The sequence below is a fragment of the Stegostoma tigrinum genome, chromosome 16 (assembly GCF_030684315.1).
Source record: "Stegostoma tigrinum isolate sSteTig4 chromosome 16, sSteTig4.hap1, whole genome shotgun sequence".
Lineage (NCBI taxonomy): Eukaryota > Metazoa > Chordata > Chondrichthyes > Orectolobiformes > Stegostomatidae > Stegostoma > Stegostoma tigrinum.
Window position 1 is genome coordinate 57,964,719 of NC_081369.1, and position 17,715 is coordinate 57,982,433.

A 17,715-nucleotide genomic window follows, 5' to 3' on the forward strand; every position below is an offset into this window, starting at 1 on the left:
ACCAGATTATTTTGTTTCAACAGGTCTCCTGCCAGTGGGTGAGAAACTCAATGACTCAACAAAGACTGTCACTTAATCTCACTTTAAGACACTTGTTCCTCTAGTAACACCTAAAGAAACCATAACCACACTGACTTGAATGTGTCCCTCAAACACATGATCTGTGAGCCTTGACAGGAAGAGAAGTACCTCTTTAAACAAGTTACCATTTTTCAGAAGGGGTTATCATTAACTGGGAACTGAACTGGGCCAGCTATACAAATACTGAAGCAAAATTCACTAGTAACTCATCTTCTAAACAAAGTTTGTCTGATATGTACAAGGCACAAGTGAGGGGTGTGATGGAATATTCTCCACTTACCTGGGTGAGTGCAAAAACAACAGCATTCAAGAAACTTGACGCCATCCAGAACAAAGCAGCTGCCTGATTGGCATCCTATCCACTACTTTCCGCATCCACTGTCTCCATCACCAATGCACAGTGGCAGCAATGTGTACTATCTACAAGTTGTGCTGCAAAAACTCACCTCAGACAACATCTTCCAACCTCAAGAACTTTCTTATCTAGAACGTTGAGCAGATGCATGAGCACGACAAATTTTGACACACCACGCTGAGTTGGAAATAAATCACTGTTGTGGCAAGATCAAAACCCAAGAACTCTCTGCCTTATGACATTGTGGGTGAACTTTCACTTTATGGGCTGAAGCGGTTCAATAAGGCAAATCACCAATACTTTCTCAAGAGCAATTAGGAATGGGGAATAAATCCTGACCTAGCCAGTGACGCCCACATCTCATGAATGAATAAAGAAAAGGTTCTAATCACCTGTCCTCGTGTATATTTTTGAACCCAAAAGTCTCATTGTGTCTGATTATGCTTCCACAAAGCATCTTTGGATATTTTTCAAGGTTAAATGTGCATCAAAATGCAATTTGTTCTTGTTGTTTTAATGAGCCAGTAAAACCTAATCTTTGTAATGAACTTCAAAGAATTGACGATGCCCCGATGACAAGTAGAGACTTATTTTTTACAGAGTTGTTTATCACAAACAAAACATTGACAATTGTTCCTCTTTCATTTCACACATTAAGCTTTATGGCACATTGTGTGCGTTTGGAGATTGGAAAAAGTCAGGAGCTCCACTGCTATGGTGTCAGACTATAAATGAATTGCTTCTGCAGGCTGCATAAGACGATTGAGTGATCAAACATAATTGGTCTTTAGTCCATTCTTGATAAATGACTACTGATTGGATCCACTCCTCCATTTGCTTGTGCTTGTGAATATAGTAAACACATATATAAAAAGTAAAAGTAGGTTTGAAGAGAAATCACGACTTAGGGCAGTACTGAAGTGTAAGAGTTACCAATTTGCTGGAGCCTGCTAACATATTTGAGACTATTGCCAGGACCTTGCTGTGGTTATTTCTGCAGCATCGATACTTACATTAAGACTGTACATTTAAAGATGATTTGGATGCTAATCTCGGTCTAATTCTGCCCCCTAAACATCTCCAATTTTCACTGCTGCACGCCTGGTGACCATTCCTTCATCTGCTTCAACCCTAAACTCCAGAATAACCACAACATTTGTCTCCAACTCTCTACTTCTTTAAGGCATCTTTAAATTTGAACACTTCAACCAGAAAAGGAAGAAAATGTTCAAACTTGTACAGAGCCTTTCATGACTGTTGGAACCTCCGACTGCTTTACAGCTGATGAAGTGGTTTTGAAATGTCGTCATAGTAGCTGATTTAGGGTAACAGTCATACAACATGAAAGCAGACCCTTTGGCCCAACATGCCCAAAGCATCCAGGTTTCCTAAACTGAAGTCATCCTATTTGCCTGTGTTTAGCCCATAGCCCTCTAGACCTTTTCCATCTGTGTGCTTGTCCAAATGTAGAGTCAAAAAACATCAAAGTAATAATGGTCAGATAACCCAAGTTAGTGTTATCAAGAGGGGTAAATATTGCCAAGTATGCAGGAGAGAAATTCCTTGCTCCTCAATATCATGTCCTGAGCTCTTTAACTTTGACTTCAGAAGCTACATGGGACCACAGTTTAACAGTTCTTCATAAAGACAAGAACAATTTACATATATATAGCACAAAAGAGGCTGAAGGAATAGAATCAGACACCTGGTATGTAAGGACAAAGCAGGATCTTTGAAAGAAGTTGGTGACCCCCAAATGACTGTCCACCTTGATTTTTTTTTGTCATCAAGGATGGGAATAGAACATGGACACAGATGCCTCTGAGTCAGATTGAAGACTGTTAACACTGAGCCCTGACTGACCCACAGGCATTGAGTCAGGATTTAACATCTACATATGTAGCTCAGCATCTAATTTTGCCCAGAAACGTTCCTCCAAAGCCCCTTGAGTACATTTTACCACATTAAAGGCACTATGCAAATTCAACTTGACCTGTTGGTAGGTGATAGTCTTAAAACTCAAAACACACGTCAGCAAAACTAAACAAAAATATGGATAAAAATGTTGCACGTACAAAACAGTGCAGCAGTCAGAAAGAAATATGCATTTTGAAAGTAATAACAATTCAGTTTATAAAAAAAAGACTGAAATTAGGTTCTAAATTAGTGATAATGGGAACTGCAGATGCTGGAGAATCCAAGATAATAAAATGTGAGGCTGGATGAACACAGCAGGCCCAGCAGCATCTCAGGAGCACAAAAGCTGACGTTTCGTCAGGCCCGAAACGTCAGCTTTTGTGCTCCTGAGATGCTGCTGGGCCTGCTGTGTTCATCCAGCCTCACATTTTATTATCTTAGGTTCTAAATTAGCTTCAGCTTGTGAGTTTACAATTCAAGAAGTCGGCTAAAGAACGTTGCTTCAGTCAGCATGTAAATGGATTATGTAAGTTATTGAATGTTTTTGGATTCCAGAAAATATAAATCTCGTTTACGTAGACCCTGATCTAAGGGAAGGCTATATCACAGGATTTACTTCTCAATTTGCATCACTTGTGTTTAATTCAATGAGAGGACCAGTCTGTAAAGAAAAGAATAGAAAATCTGAAAGGGGATTAGGAAACAGGATCACAGATACAGACTGGAGCTCCAGCCTGATTTCGGTTTACATCCTGATAGAAAAAAACTCAAAAAGCCTGAGGCCTTAAGGAGTAAAAAAAGACGACACCTGTGCTGTCTTCTATATCTTGGGAATGTGCAGAAATGACACCAGTTATTTGTGATACAGTTTATTTTATAATGTGCTTTAAAATGTATACTCCATGGATGTGAGTTTGCTCGCTGAGCTGGAAGGTTCATTCGAAGAACTGGAGGCTTCACTAGAGGCTCACCGCTGATGTTACCTAGAATGGTGAAGAAAACGTCTGAAAACGAACCCTCCAGCTCAGCGAGCAAACTCACATCCAGAACCTCAACCTGAGCTACAAATCTTCTCAAAACTCGCTAGTATTCTCCATGCTTCAGCTCTGACTTCCAGCTCCCATTGACTTTTCTCTGATTCCGCATTAACTAATTAAGCACAGTGCATATATATCAATGTACTGTGATATATATGTGTGGAGAGCAGTTGACAGTTGCTGCCATTTATCCAGATAATGTGCTAATAATAAGGAAGACCAATAAGAACCACTTAGAAAGCTGGGGCATCATCCTTAGGCATTTCTCCCAGACAGGCATATACCAGAGAAGGGATAAATGTGCGCTCCAGTCACAACAAGTAACCTATTTGGGCAACAGTGTCGACATGACTGGGTTACACCTGTTGGAAGATAAAGCGAGGATCATTAAAGGTCAGCGAGTTTTGAATTACATTGAACTACAGGAACAACCATCCCAACACCCACAAACGAAGCTGCATTAGAACATTATTCCAATGAGCCACCACACACTGCAGCACAGAGGAACTACGCAGAGCAGAGGAAAATCACCTATACAGCGTATTCAAAAAGAATGGGTACCCTATGAACACAGTCCGCCGATTCCTCAGCAATAAACCCAAACAAACAGACAAAACGGGTTCAGAAACCGTAACCACTCTCCCCTACATCAAAGACATTTCTGAAATGATTGCCAGACTACTCGGACCTCTTGGCATCAGGGTAGCCCACAAACCCACCAACACACTAAAACAGCAGCTAATGAACTTAAAAGACCCTATACAGACAAGAAACAATACAAATGTCATCTACAAAATACCTTGCAAGAACTGTGACAAACACTACATTGGACAGACTGGCAAATAGCTAGCCACCCGGATACATGAACATCAACTAGCCACAAAACGACATGACCCACTATCACTCGTATCCTTACATACTGATGAGGAAGGACACCACTTTGATTCGGACAACACATCCATCCTAGGACAAGCCAAACAGAGACACGCACGAGAATTCCTAGAAGCATGGCATTCCAACCGGAACTCCATCAACAAACACATTGATTTGGAGCCAATCCACCATCCCCTGAGAAAAAGAACAGGAAATGACATCACCAACCCAAGGAAACCTAACCAGATAAATAGAAAGCGGGACATAACACCAGTGCTTCGTCGGAGGCTCACTGATGATGTTACCTAGAATGGTGACGAAACGTCTGAAAACTAACCTTCCAGCTCAGCGAGCAAACTCACATCCATCATTAAAGGTTGCCCAGCTCCTACATCTGTACTAGAGCTGAGGTCTTTCCTCGGGCTGGTAAACTATTACGGAAAATTCATTCATGATCTAGCCTCCATCCTGACACTTTTGCATCAACTCTTAAGAAAGGGCTAGCCTTGGAAGTGGTCACACAGCCAAGCCATAGCTTTCAGGAGAGTAAAAGTTGAAAAGTAAGAACAGATTATCAGGCATCTTGTCATTCTGAGAACTGGCTCTCAGGGAGCTGGATCAATATTAAGGACTTTCCAAGTGTTAATAAAGAGTGACTTGGTGATGGGATACTGGTCACTGTGGACGCATTTCACAAACGTGATACTTTTGCCCAAAATTACAACACTTCAAAAGGATGGATGGATCTTAAGTTGCTGACTCACACCAGCATTCCTGTTATAACAGTATTGTTGCTCCTCCTCTGCTGTGAACCATCTCCAATTGTCAAGAGTTTGTTCATCCTTTACAGAGTTTGGCTGTGTGATATGATTCCAGCTTTTTAATTAATGGAAGACACAGGGATAAACATTCGGTGTCAGCCCATTTTCAATGCAGGAGTGATTTGTGAGCTGTTAGCACCCATTACCACTGAGACAGGGACCACTTACTCCTCTGTCCTGAGCAAATCAATTTTAGCTTTGGTCTGCATGGGCAGGCTGCACACTGCTATCTGCTACATTGTTCAGCACAGGCTGAACCAGGATTTCCACACAGCGCAGTTAGCAACTTCCATTTACAGATGGTCTGCCCCTTTTCAAGGGGAGGTGTGTCCATTAGAACCAGTTACTGGTTGAACGTACAGATACTACCTGCACGTAACAGTTGCAAAAATGGAAAATAAGGAAGACTAGAGTGTCCTCAGTTCATGAATGGGACACTATTAGTCTCAGTTCCTGAAGTGGGCAGGAGGATGGAGGCCACGGTTCCATGGTGAGGGGGAAAGACTGCACGGAGATCTTCAAGAACCACCCTTTTAGAGTAATTGGGGGCAGATGAGTGAGAACACCAAGTCCTTCTCCAGGGACCTAGCAACAGTACCAAAAGAAGTCAAATGAGTTCACACAAGTGGTCTCGCTCAGTGAGTGCGTCTTCTCCTGACATCTCCTGCTCAAACAGAGCACCAACCCTTCATGTTTCTTATTACACTGAATCCCCAACCCATTAGCACTCCTTAACACACAGATTAAAGGCCAAATTTCCAAATACTTCTCACACCCTCTCCTCACTGCCTCCACAAGTGTTTAGTCATAATGGGGGACGTGATGGCCTTCTGGTATTATTGATGGACTGTTAATCCGGAGGCCCAGATAATGTTCTGGGGACCCGCCATATTGAATTGAATTCAATAAATCTCTGGAATTAACAGTCTAATAATGACTGTGAATCCCTTGTCAATTGTCAAAAAATCCCACCTGGGTAACTAATGTCCTTCAGGGAAGGAAACTGCCATCCTTATCTGGTCTGGCCTACATGTGGTTCCAGACCCACAGCAATGTGGTTGACTGTGAACTGCTCTCTGGGCAGTTAGAGATGGGCAATAAATGCTGCCTGGCCTGTGATGCCCTCATCCCATTCATGAATTTTTTAAAAAATGACTGTGCTGGCCATGATGCCATTTTAAAATAACTCCCTGTGTTTACTCATGGTCTGTAACCCTTCATTTCCTGCCTGTTCACATTTCTGTCTAAATGCCTCTTAAATTTTACTGTTGTATCAGCTTCTAGCATCTCTCTGGCTGCATTTCCAGGAACCTACAATGCTCTGTGTAAAAAACATGCCTCTCCTTTAAACTCTCCCATTTTCGCATGAAAACTATGCCCTCCTAGTATTGAAATTTCCACCCTGGGAGAAAAAGACTCCAAGTATCCACTGTATCCATTTTAGATATTTCTATCAGGTTGCTATTCAGTCTCTGATGCTCTTGCAAAAACAATTCAAATTTGTTCTAACTCTCCTTAAGGTTAATACTCTCCAATCCAGGTGACATCCTGGTCGAGCTCCTCTGCATCATCTCCAAAGCGCCCACATATTTCCTATCGTGTGATGACCAGAACCACTTGCAATGCTCTAAATGCGGCCTAACTGAAATTTTAGACAGCTGGAACGTGACTTGCCCCATGTTATATTTAATTCCCTGGCCGAGGAAGGCAAGCATGACAAGCATAGCTAGTGTGGCCCCAAACACAGTGCCATACGAGTGCTACTATTTCACCTTCCTCCTGGCCCTGAATTGATTCATGTAGAGTTGATGGGGCAAGTCTCTGTATCCTGGTTCATGTTGAGCAAGAGTCGTGAATTCTGACATCGAATGGCATCTTCCTGCAATGCCCCATTTTAATTCCCAGGTTAACCACTTTCTGGTACCCAGCATGAATTACAAGTAGGTGTGAACCTGGGCCACCTGCTTTTTACCCCAGACTACTCCACCTACACACACACACACACACACACACACACACACACACACACACACACACACACTCGCACACACTTCAGACACCCTGAAACTACGGTACCCGACCACTGCACAGCCAGAAGGAGAGGGGAGAGTAGCACGATAATAAAGGTGGAGAAGCACCCTCACTTAAGCTGGCACTTCATATGTGTTAAGAGCTAACAAAGAGTTCAGACTTACCAGTGATCTACAGGGGAAGAAGATAGACCATGTGCCAACTCACAAGATATTGAGGTCACAGGTGATTATATCCCCTTCCTCTCCCTTTCCCCCCTCCCGCCCCCGATTATCTTGCTTGCATGACGACCATTAACATCAATTTAGCATCTCTATCACTCCTTCGCTGCCATTAGCACGACCTTTGTCTTTTTCTCTGGGCAATATCACCAAACTGTTCCACTCACTTGCCTCCACAGTCGCTGCCCACACCCCCCTCCACTTTGTCAACAGCATAAGAAAACATTGCTTCCCAGCCCTGTACGGTTCAAAAGAAGAGTTGTGTCTGACTCAAAGCATTCACTCTATTTTTCCCTCCAGGAATCGTTTCTCCAGTACCTTCTGTTTCTATTTCCAATCCCCAGTATCAACAGTAGCTTGCAGTCACAGGAGGAAGCTGTTGAAGTTGTGCAGCAAGATATTTGTGGTGCATTTGTAAGTCTGGAAGGCGGTCTGCTGCCTCAAGGGACATGGGAGCCCAGCTCCAACTTGACAAGAACATCGTGCGGAGTTTATCTTTTCCACAGTCTCTCCTCTGTCTGCCTGTTGTGCAGCAGAGCCAGAGACATTGTCGTTGCAGCCCTCAGTGACGTGAAGTGTTGCCATATCCCCAGAGAGACAGACCAACTTTTGTATGCACAGGTATCTAAATTTTCTGAGGATGCAGCAACACTTCCTGTCAAACCCCTGATCTCACCACAACATGTGTGTATGATTCTTATTGAGCAGTTTGCATGGTATTGAAGGAGATTTCCATTTTCCTGGATCGTGACCCCAAATAGCTGTGCTCACTGATTGGATGCAGAATTCACAACCTTCAACTACACAGGTCCATTTAATGTTTATACTCATTCAGCAGCACTTCCACAGGCTTTGGAAAAGGAGAAATTAATGGAATTCAGTTTTGTGTTCATGTTGGGGACTGAGCCATTTAGATGATGCAATTGCTGGGTCTTTGCTGTAGCTGAATGTTTGCTCTTTAGTGAACGATGAGTATAAACATCAAATGGACGTGTGTAGTAAGGTTGTAAATTGTGCATCCAATCAGTCAGCACAGCTATTTGGGGTCATGATCCAGGAAAATAGAAGTCTCCATCAACACCATGCATAGTAAGAATCATAAATTTGCAATGCAGAATGAGACTAGTCATTGAACAGCTGTCAAACCAATCCCAACTTCCTGTACTAGTTCGGTAGCTCCGCAGATATCACCACCTCAATAGATACTCAAGTGCATTTTACATGTGATGAGGATTTCTGTCTCTACCACTGTTTTCGGCAGAGAGATCATAGTCCAGGTGACCAGATAAAGGTTCTCCACTGGAAAAGTTTCTAAATTCGATGCTGCTGGCTCCAATGATTATAAAGACTGTTACACAGAATATCCACTTCTACATGTACTACAGGAGGTCTGAGCTTTGCATTTATTCAAACGCCCTCACAGAGAGGGCTTGTTTTGTTTGGCTAAAGTGAACTCTGTCTGATACTCTGACCATCTCTGTCCCAACTCTCTCTAACATATACACAGAAATCAATTTTTATCCGCTCAAAATCACTGGTACGTACATTGTTTATATTTCATTCTTGTATAAAAAATTAAAACTCATCCACACTAGGTTGATTTTTTGCTGTTTATAGGAATCTGTTTATCATCCCTGGTCTGCTTTCAAATCTGATGCAGGCTGTAGTACCTACAAGGTTCCTCTCCAGTCATGTCTGCTGTTGTGGACCTTCAGAGGGTTCAAGGTTCATGCCTAATGGAATGTGCCTTACAGTGCTAGCTTGTACTTTGACATTTTACTCCTATTGTAATCCTCTTTACTTATAAAATTGGACTTAATTCTTCTAAATACAGATCTAAATCCTACACTCTGACAGGCCATCTTCCAGTCGGGAATTCACAGTGAGCTTGCATGTGATACATTGACTGCAGGAGAAGGCCCATTTATGAAAAATGTTGTCGAGTTTGTCGGATAAGGAATGGTCCAATTGGTAACAGCCAGGTCAATCTCTTGTCGGAAACCCTTCTTCAGAGTTATTTCCAGTACTTTCTCTATTCCCAGCTTTTCTTTTATGGTTTTTTTTTCATTAAACACACTTCCATGACATAAATCAGACCAGGCTCACAATGAGCACATAGATTTATTCAGTTGCACTCATGATTATGGAAAAACAAATCAGTGGACTGTTTGAAATATTGCTCAGTGCAAATAGAAGAAAAGTTCTATCTGCATAAGACGTGGCTTCATCAATAAAGTTGCAGGTAGCCTCTCCATAAGCCTCCACGAAATGCACAATGCTGGGAGACACTTCATGACAAAGGGAATCCAATGACTGAAGCCTGTTGGGTCAATAGAGACTGATCTTTCAGCAAGCTGTGTGCTATTAATACTGTGATAAACTGCCTCTCTTTTTGAAGGAGGTACTGCATTGTGGGGGAAAAGAAATAGCCATCCAAAAATAGAAAGCACTGAAATATACCTCCGCTGATGCAGGCAATTGTGAAAAAGGCACAAGGAATTCAGAACAATTTTACAGCACACATACTAGATCATTCGAAGCTGAGTGGTTGTGATTTGGAAATGATGTTGTTTAAACATTTTGACCTTGTTCTTATCTGCTTTGTAGCTGGGAGGTGATGACTCTGATGGGTGGGGAGTTTTCCAATGAATATGTACAGAACACTATAAGCTGAAGCAGTTGAGGCAGAGATTACAGTCAAAGACTCTGTTTCCATTGCTGACTATATTTTTAATGAAGATCCTGTTCTTCCCTATTTCTACTCTTTTCCTCTTCTTTGTGTCCAGCCATCCACTTTGCGTTTGGAGGGAAACATCCAGAATTCCCATTTTCAAAAGACATTGCCACGGTCAAAAGCCTTTCCACCAATAATAGCTGGCAATGTCAGAAATCCTATGTCCTACTCCAGAACTTGGCATTTCCCACTTTCACAGAGGAGGAGTCGGGATAAATCCATGTTTACACATGCATATTTCTTTGAGGCAGCCAATCATTTAATGATCAGTGGCTTCCAGTCAATGCGGAGTTTGAAGCCTCTGGTTTCTGGAAACCGGAATGCGGAGATTAAGAGGGGGAAGAGCAAAAGCTTTCTCAGTGTATTTCTTTTGGAGAGATGCGCTTTGGAAAGATGAAGTACCACCTGTGGATTTGGGCATGTCAGGATTGGAAGGGCCAGGAGATGGGAGGGGGCTGTCTGGTCTTTCAGAATTATTAACCATAGAGAGGATTGAGGATAAAGGGTGCCCAAATATGGAACAGTCGTACTTGTCAAGAAGTGTCAAGGACTGTCAATGCCCATAAAAGTGTGCCTCTATGAATGAGAGCTCTTTCATGAATTCTGCAATGTAGAGTTTTAAGTGATGGAACATTACTTTTTTTTCCGATATACATATGGATACAAAGTAAGTCGGTGTGCCAGGTAAGGGATTATGAATATAATGGGTGGACACAAGCACCAAGTTAGCATAAGGGAGTGTGAGGGGCTCTGGGGTAATCAGGCAATGGGCATAAGAAGGTATAAACTGTACAAGAGGCACTATGGGTTGGTTGCAGCACATCAGGTTAGATAGTTTGGCATTGATTGGGCACTGGTTTAAAGATGAGCGATGAGTTTTGAGGGGTAAAAGCTGGAGGAGCAAAAAACAAGCTTTTTTGCTTGTTTTATTCATATTTTCACTTTTGAATGTGGAGGCCCAAGGCAGGTTTTCTGTCAAGCCTATTGTAAGAGCTGGTAGCATCTTCTTGGGTTGTCAGATCATACTGCCAACAATCAGGAAAATTGTCAGGATAAAGCAAGCTGTTTTACAGTCAGCATCTTCAACTCCCTCTGTCACCAATGTACATAGAATCCTACAGTGTGGAGACAGGCCCTTTGGCCCAACAAGTCCATACCAAACCTCAGAGCATCTCACCCAGACCCATCCCCCATAACCCACCTAATCTACACATCCCTGAACACTATGGGACAATTTAGCATGGCCAATCCATCTAACCTGCACATCTTTGGACTGTGGAAGGAAACCAGAGCACCCGGAGGAAACCTACGCAGGCACAGGCACAGTGAGAATGTGCAAAGCCAACACAGACAGTTCCCGAGGCTGCGATCGAACCTGGGTCCCTGGTACTGTGAGACAGCAGTGCTAACCACTGAGCCATGGTGCCACCTACATTAGTAGCAGTGGGTGGCATTAAAAGTTGCACAATAGCAACTGACCACTTCTTATACACCACCTTCCAGATCCACAGTCTTTATCAATAGAAGGACAAAGCAGCAGATATATAACAACATCATCATCAGGCAGTACCCATCCAAGCTACGCACCATCCTGACTTGAAACAATATCACCATTCCTTCACTGTCTACAAGTCAAAATCATGAAGCTTCCTTCCAACAGGGTATATTTACACACGTGGATAGGAGAGGCAATTGCACACAGGCAATAAACACTATCATTTCCAGCAACATCCCGATATTATTTAGAAATAAATAAAAAGCTAGAAAAGGAAAATTCACTTACTTTGCCTTCTCTCTCTGATTGTTACATCACGCTGTAATGTTTGGAGATATTGATTGCTTAGATCAATGCGTCTCTATTGATCGCAACGTACATAAAATTAAGGAAAACTCCAGTGGTGGAGAACTGTGAGAGCCAACCGTCAAATCCACCTTTGCTTTGCAATCATGCTGATACTTTGTAGGAATTAATTGAAATTATAAGGTAAATGTTGGAACTGAGCTCTGAGTTCCAAGGCTTTGATTATTTTGTTGTAATGTCCATGGACTGTGACGATTGATTTCCAACATACAGAACTACCTCGCTTTATGCTTGGTACTACTTTAACCAGCAGGAAGTTGGATTTTTTTCTCATTGTTGACTTTAATTTTGCTTGGGAAAATTGTCTTCCTTCATGTTTTTATTGGTGAACTGCTGTTCTCATGTCAAGGGCAGTCTCAACTCACGTCTGGAAATCTGTTCATTGTTAAATCAAGAGTGAAATGAAGTCTGAAGCTGAGGTGTCCGGAATGGTCCTAAATGACCATTAATGAGCAGGTTGATGAGATATTTTGTGTGGAGCTGGATGAACACAGCAGGCCAAGCAGCATTTTAGGAGCACAAAAGCTGACATTTCGGGCCTAGACCCGAAACATCAGCTTTTGTGTTCCTAAGATGCTGCTTGGCCTGCTGTGTTCATCCAGCTACACACTTTGTTGTCTCGGATTCTGCAGCATCTGCAGTTCCCATTATCTCTGATGAGAAATTTTACCTTTTTATCAATGATTAAGAACAGATTATAATTTCTAGGTTTGGATTTGCCTTGCTTTTCATGGAACAGCTGTACTTTGGCAATTTAGAACATAGAACATAGAACATAGAACATAGAACATAGAACAGTACAGCACAGAACAGGCCCTTCAGCCCACAATGTTGTGCCGACCATTGATCCTCATGGATGCACCCTCAAATTTCTGTGACCATATGCATGTCCAGCAGTCTCTTAAATGACCCCAATGACCTTGCTTCCACAACTGCTGCTGGCAACGCATTCCATGCTCTCACAACTCTCTGCGTAAAGAACCTGCCTCTGACATCCCCTCTATACTTTCCACCAACCAGCTTAAAACTATGACCCCTCGTGCTAGCCATTTCTGCCCTGGGAAATAGTCTCTGGCTATCAACTCTATCTATGCCTCTCATTATCTTGTATACCTCAATTAGGTCCCCTCTCCTCCTCCTTTTCTCCAATGAAAAGAGACCGAGCTCAGTCAACCTCTCTTCATAAGATAAGCCCTCCAGTCCAGGCAGCATCCTGGTAAACCTCCTCTGAACCCTCTCCAAAGCATCCACATCTTTCCTATAATAGGGCGCCCAGAACTGGACGCAGTATTCCAAGTGCGGTCTAACCAAAGTTTTATAGAGCTGCAACAAGATCTCACGACTCTTAAACTCAATCCCCCTGTAAATGAAAGCCAAAACACCATATGCTTTCTTAACAACCCTGTCCACTTGGGTGGCCATTTTAAGGGATCTATGTATCTGCACACCAAGATCCCTCTGTTCCTCCACGCTGCCAAGAATCCTATCCTTAATCCTGTACTCAGCTTTCAAATTCGACCTTCCAAAATGCATCACCTCGCATTTATCCAGGTTGAACTCCATCTGCCACCTCTCAGCCCATCTCTGCATCCTGTCAATGTCCCGCTGCAGCCTACAACAGCCCTCTACACTGTCAACGACACCTCCGACCTTTGTGTCGTCTGCAAACTTGCTGACCCATCCTTCAATTCCCTCGTCCAAGTCATTAATAAAAATTACAAACAGTAGAGGCCCAAGGACAGAGCCCTGTGGAACCCCACTCACCACTGACTTCCAGGCAGAATATTTTCCTTCTACTACCACTCGCTGTCTTCTGTTGGCCAGCCAATTCTGTATCCAAGCAGCTAAGTTCCCCTGTATCCCATTCCTCCTGACCTTCTGAATGAGCCTTCCATGGGGAACCTTATCAAATGCCTTACTGAAGTCCATATACACCACATCCACAGCTTGACCCTCATCAACCTTACTAGTCACATCCTCAAAAAACTCGATAAGGTTTGTAAGGCATGACCTACCCCTCACAAAGCCGTGTTGACTGTATTTGATCAAGCCATGCTCTTCCAGATGGCCATAAATCTTATCCCTCAGAATCCTTTCTAACACCTTGCAGACGACAGACGTGAGACTTACCGGTCTATAATTGCCGGGGATTTCCCTATTTCCTTTCTTGAAGAGAGGAATTACATTTGCCTCTCTCCAGTCCTCAGGTACGACTCCAGTGGAGAGCGAGGATGCAAAGATCTTCGCAAGTGGCGAAGCAATTGCATTTCTCGCTTCCCAAAGCAGCCGAGGACAAATCTGATCCGGGCCTGGCGACTTGTCAATCTTAATGTTTGACAAAATTTTCAGTACATCAGCTTCCTCTATCTCTATCCATTCCAGCATGCACACCTGCTCTTCAAAGGTTTCATTCACTACACAGGTCGTTTCTTTCGTAAAGACAGAAGCAAAAAAATTTGTCGGATAAATTCCAGTGTTCTGGTGTCATGCAACAACTGTAGCAGGTAATATGGCTAACTCTGGAGTGCAGGTTTTCAACATTATATCTAAGATATTGTTGTGACCCATACTCTTTATAGCATTCAGATGGCTCAACTATTTCTTGACTTCACAGAATGACAGGCTTGTAATGGTGCAGAATGTGGCCATTTGGCCTATCATGCCTGCACTGGCTCATTAAATGTGCACCATTACCTGGTTCCAACCTCCCTCGCACGATTTTTATTTATCCGATTAATCCTTTAATGGCCTCTTGTATGCCTTAATCAAATCTGCCTCCACCACCTTCCAGGCAGCATTTCACATCCTAACTACTCACTGATTTCTCACCTAACTTTTGTTTCTTTTGCATATCCCTTTAAATCTGTGCACTGTTGTTCTTGTTCATTTTATGAATGGGAACAGTTTCTCTCTCCCCCCATCCTGCTCATGATTTTGAAAATCTGTATCAGATCTCCTCTTAGCCTTCTTCTCTCTGAGGAATTAAGCTCTTATGACTGCACCTGACTGAATAGACATGAGGCAGAATATCACACTGATCTTTCAATTCACCTGTGGAATAACACAGGAAAGATGTGCCAGGGCTGACTCTGATAGCCACGAGTATTTAATTGAGGCAGTAATGAACAGAATCTCATGTAGGATAATAAAATGTGAGGCTGGATGAACACAGCAGGCCCAGCAGCATCTCAGGAGCACAAAAGCTGACGTTTCGGGCCTAGATGGCTGTGTTCATCCAGCCTCACATTTTATTATCTTGGATTCTCCAGCATCTGCAGTTCCCATTATCACAGAATCTCATGTAGTCCCCTTTCTTCCCTTTGACCGTATTCTAAGGCAGTAATGTCATTGAAGACAGATCTGATCTGAAACAATGGAGGGAAATTTGAATGAGGCGAAAGCAGATAGCAAGTGCAATAGTTAATCTAGCAAAAGCAAGGTCCAGTTACAAAAGAGGGGAAAATAATAATATTGAGCTTCCTTTGGACCCCTTGATACTCATTAAACAAAATCTGCCACTGAGCAATCAACAAACTGACCTGTCACAGAATGCTGTATTTGGATGACTTCCCCAACAAATATTTTTTGTTGATAAAATGTGAGGCTGGATGAACACAGCAGGCCAAGCAGCATCTCAGGTGCTCCTGAGATGCTGCTTGGCCTGCTGTGTTCATCCAGCCTCACATTTTATTATCTTGGATTCTCCAGCATCTGCAGTTCCCATTATCTCTGAAAATATTTTTTGTTGTCTTGTTGAAAGGTAAACAAAATAATTTTTACTTTGAGAAATTGCAAAGTAATTTGCCACCTGGGACTGAAGTCTACATTCTTTTTTAATATCACTATCAGGTTGATTTTATGATGATTTCTAAAATAACTACAGACAATCCTGTATCCCATCTCCAAGTCACCATTTATTTACACAAGTGTTATACTTTACACTGGTCTGGCTTCCCCAGAGCCAGCTCTCACAGTGAACAGAACCTTTGACATTCTTATTTATATCTGTCAGCCAGGGCTCCCTGTGTGGACCAGGTTAATAGCCCCAATTAGGGAATTCATAGAATATGAGTTCCACCTGACTGACCTCGTTACAGTCAATATAATTCCCTTGCTAGATTGTTACCAGGAAGACACTTGGTGTGTTTGGTAGTGCAGGAGGTAAGTGTTTACAGCCTGCACAAGAAGCAATTCATTCACACTGTTGCTCAACAGAGTGCATATATCCTGCTGCTACTTAAAACGTGCTGTCTTTTTCAGCCTTCCATAAAATAGCTAAGAATTGGCTTGAAGGTGATGACAGTAATTGCAAGAGGATTCTGCGGAAAACAAAAGCATCATTTGTGTTTTCAAACATTACAGAGAATGCTTCAGATCTGTGCCCTTTGTACTAAGGAAAGGATTGTCTCAGACAGAAAATAAATACTTTGTAGAACAACAAGGCAAGCATTTAAAAAAAACTTCCTTCTTTTTCTTAAGGCCCTAACTTTCATTATGCTTTGCTCTGTAGCCTCTGTCAGTATTGCCAATCCTTTCTGAAGGGATCATTGTTCATCTGGGATACTGAACATCAGCAGGGCAGTCAACCATGTCCTTCACAAGTGAACGTGATCATCTCCTTTCCTGACACGAATACATTTTCCACCAGGATTGAAATCCTAGACACTTTAGTGTTTTTCTGTAGGCGTGGGGCACAGAGACAGAATATCTGAAATGAAAAATAGGTAAGTGTACAAATGGCCTCTTTGCACTCTGTGGATCAGAGGCATTATGGCACCACACTCACGTTGTGATCAACTTTCCCCTTTTTATTCAGTAGTCAAAACAGGCATTTTCTACTATCCAGAGATAATGGGAACTGCAGATGCTGGCGAATCCAAGATAACAAGGTGTGGAGCTGGATGAACACAGCAGGCCAAGCAGCATCTCAGGAGCACAAAAGCTGACGCTTCGGGCCTAGAAGGGTCTGATGAAGGGTCTAGACCGAAACATCAGCTTTTGCGCTCCTGAGATGCTGCTTGACCTGCTGTGTTCATCCAGCCTCACACTTTATTACCTCGGATTCTCCAGCATCTGCAGTTCCCATTATCTCTTCTTCTACTATCCATTCTGTTTTCACTAATTTCATCCACTTCCTCTTCTCTTTGTATCCATTGGACCGAGAAATTTGACAACAATGAGTTTGGAGAACCACAGCCACAGAGCGGTTACTCCAGTGACATTATTACAATTCCATTGTCTCCCTGCATGTGATAACATTTCAGTCCAAAAAAACACACCTGTAATCTTGTACATTTTTAGTTACCCAAATGACCAACTATTTGCACTGCACTTCTCATGACTTAGAAATTCATCAGTCTCTGCATATATATTGCATCTTAATGAACACATGCTTGCTTTTCTTGATAGCTATCATATGGTAATTGTATCAGTGATAATGGGAACTACAGATGCTAGAGAATCCAAGATAACAAAGTGTGGGGCTGGATGAACACAGCAGGCCAAGCAGCGTCTCAGGAGCACAAAAGCTGACGTTTCGGACCTAGACCCTTCATCACCGAAACGTCAGCTTTTGCGCTCCTGAGATGCTGCTTGGCCTGCTGTGTTCATCTAGCTCCACACTTTGTTATCTTTCATCTAGTAATGTTGTTTTGGCTGGGAGTATGGTTTCTGAATCATTTTTTGTTACAGTGGCAGCTGTTGTGCTCTCTGTTGTTGGGCTGCTGTGGAATTCTGGGTCTGATGGTTGATGTACAATCAGTGCAAGTGATGCGTTCACTTCTT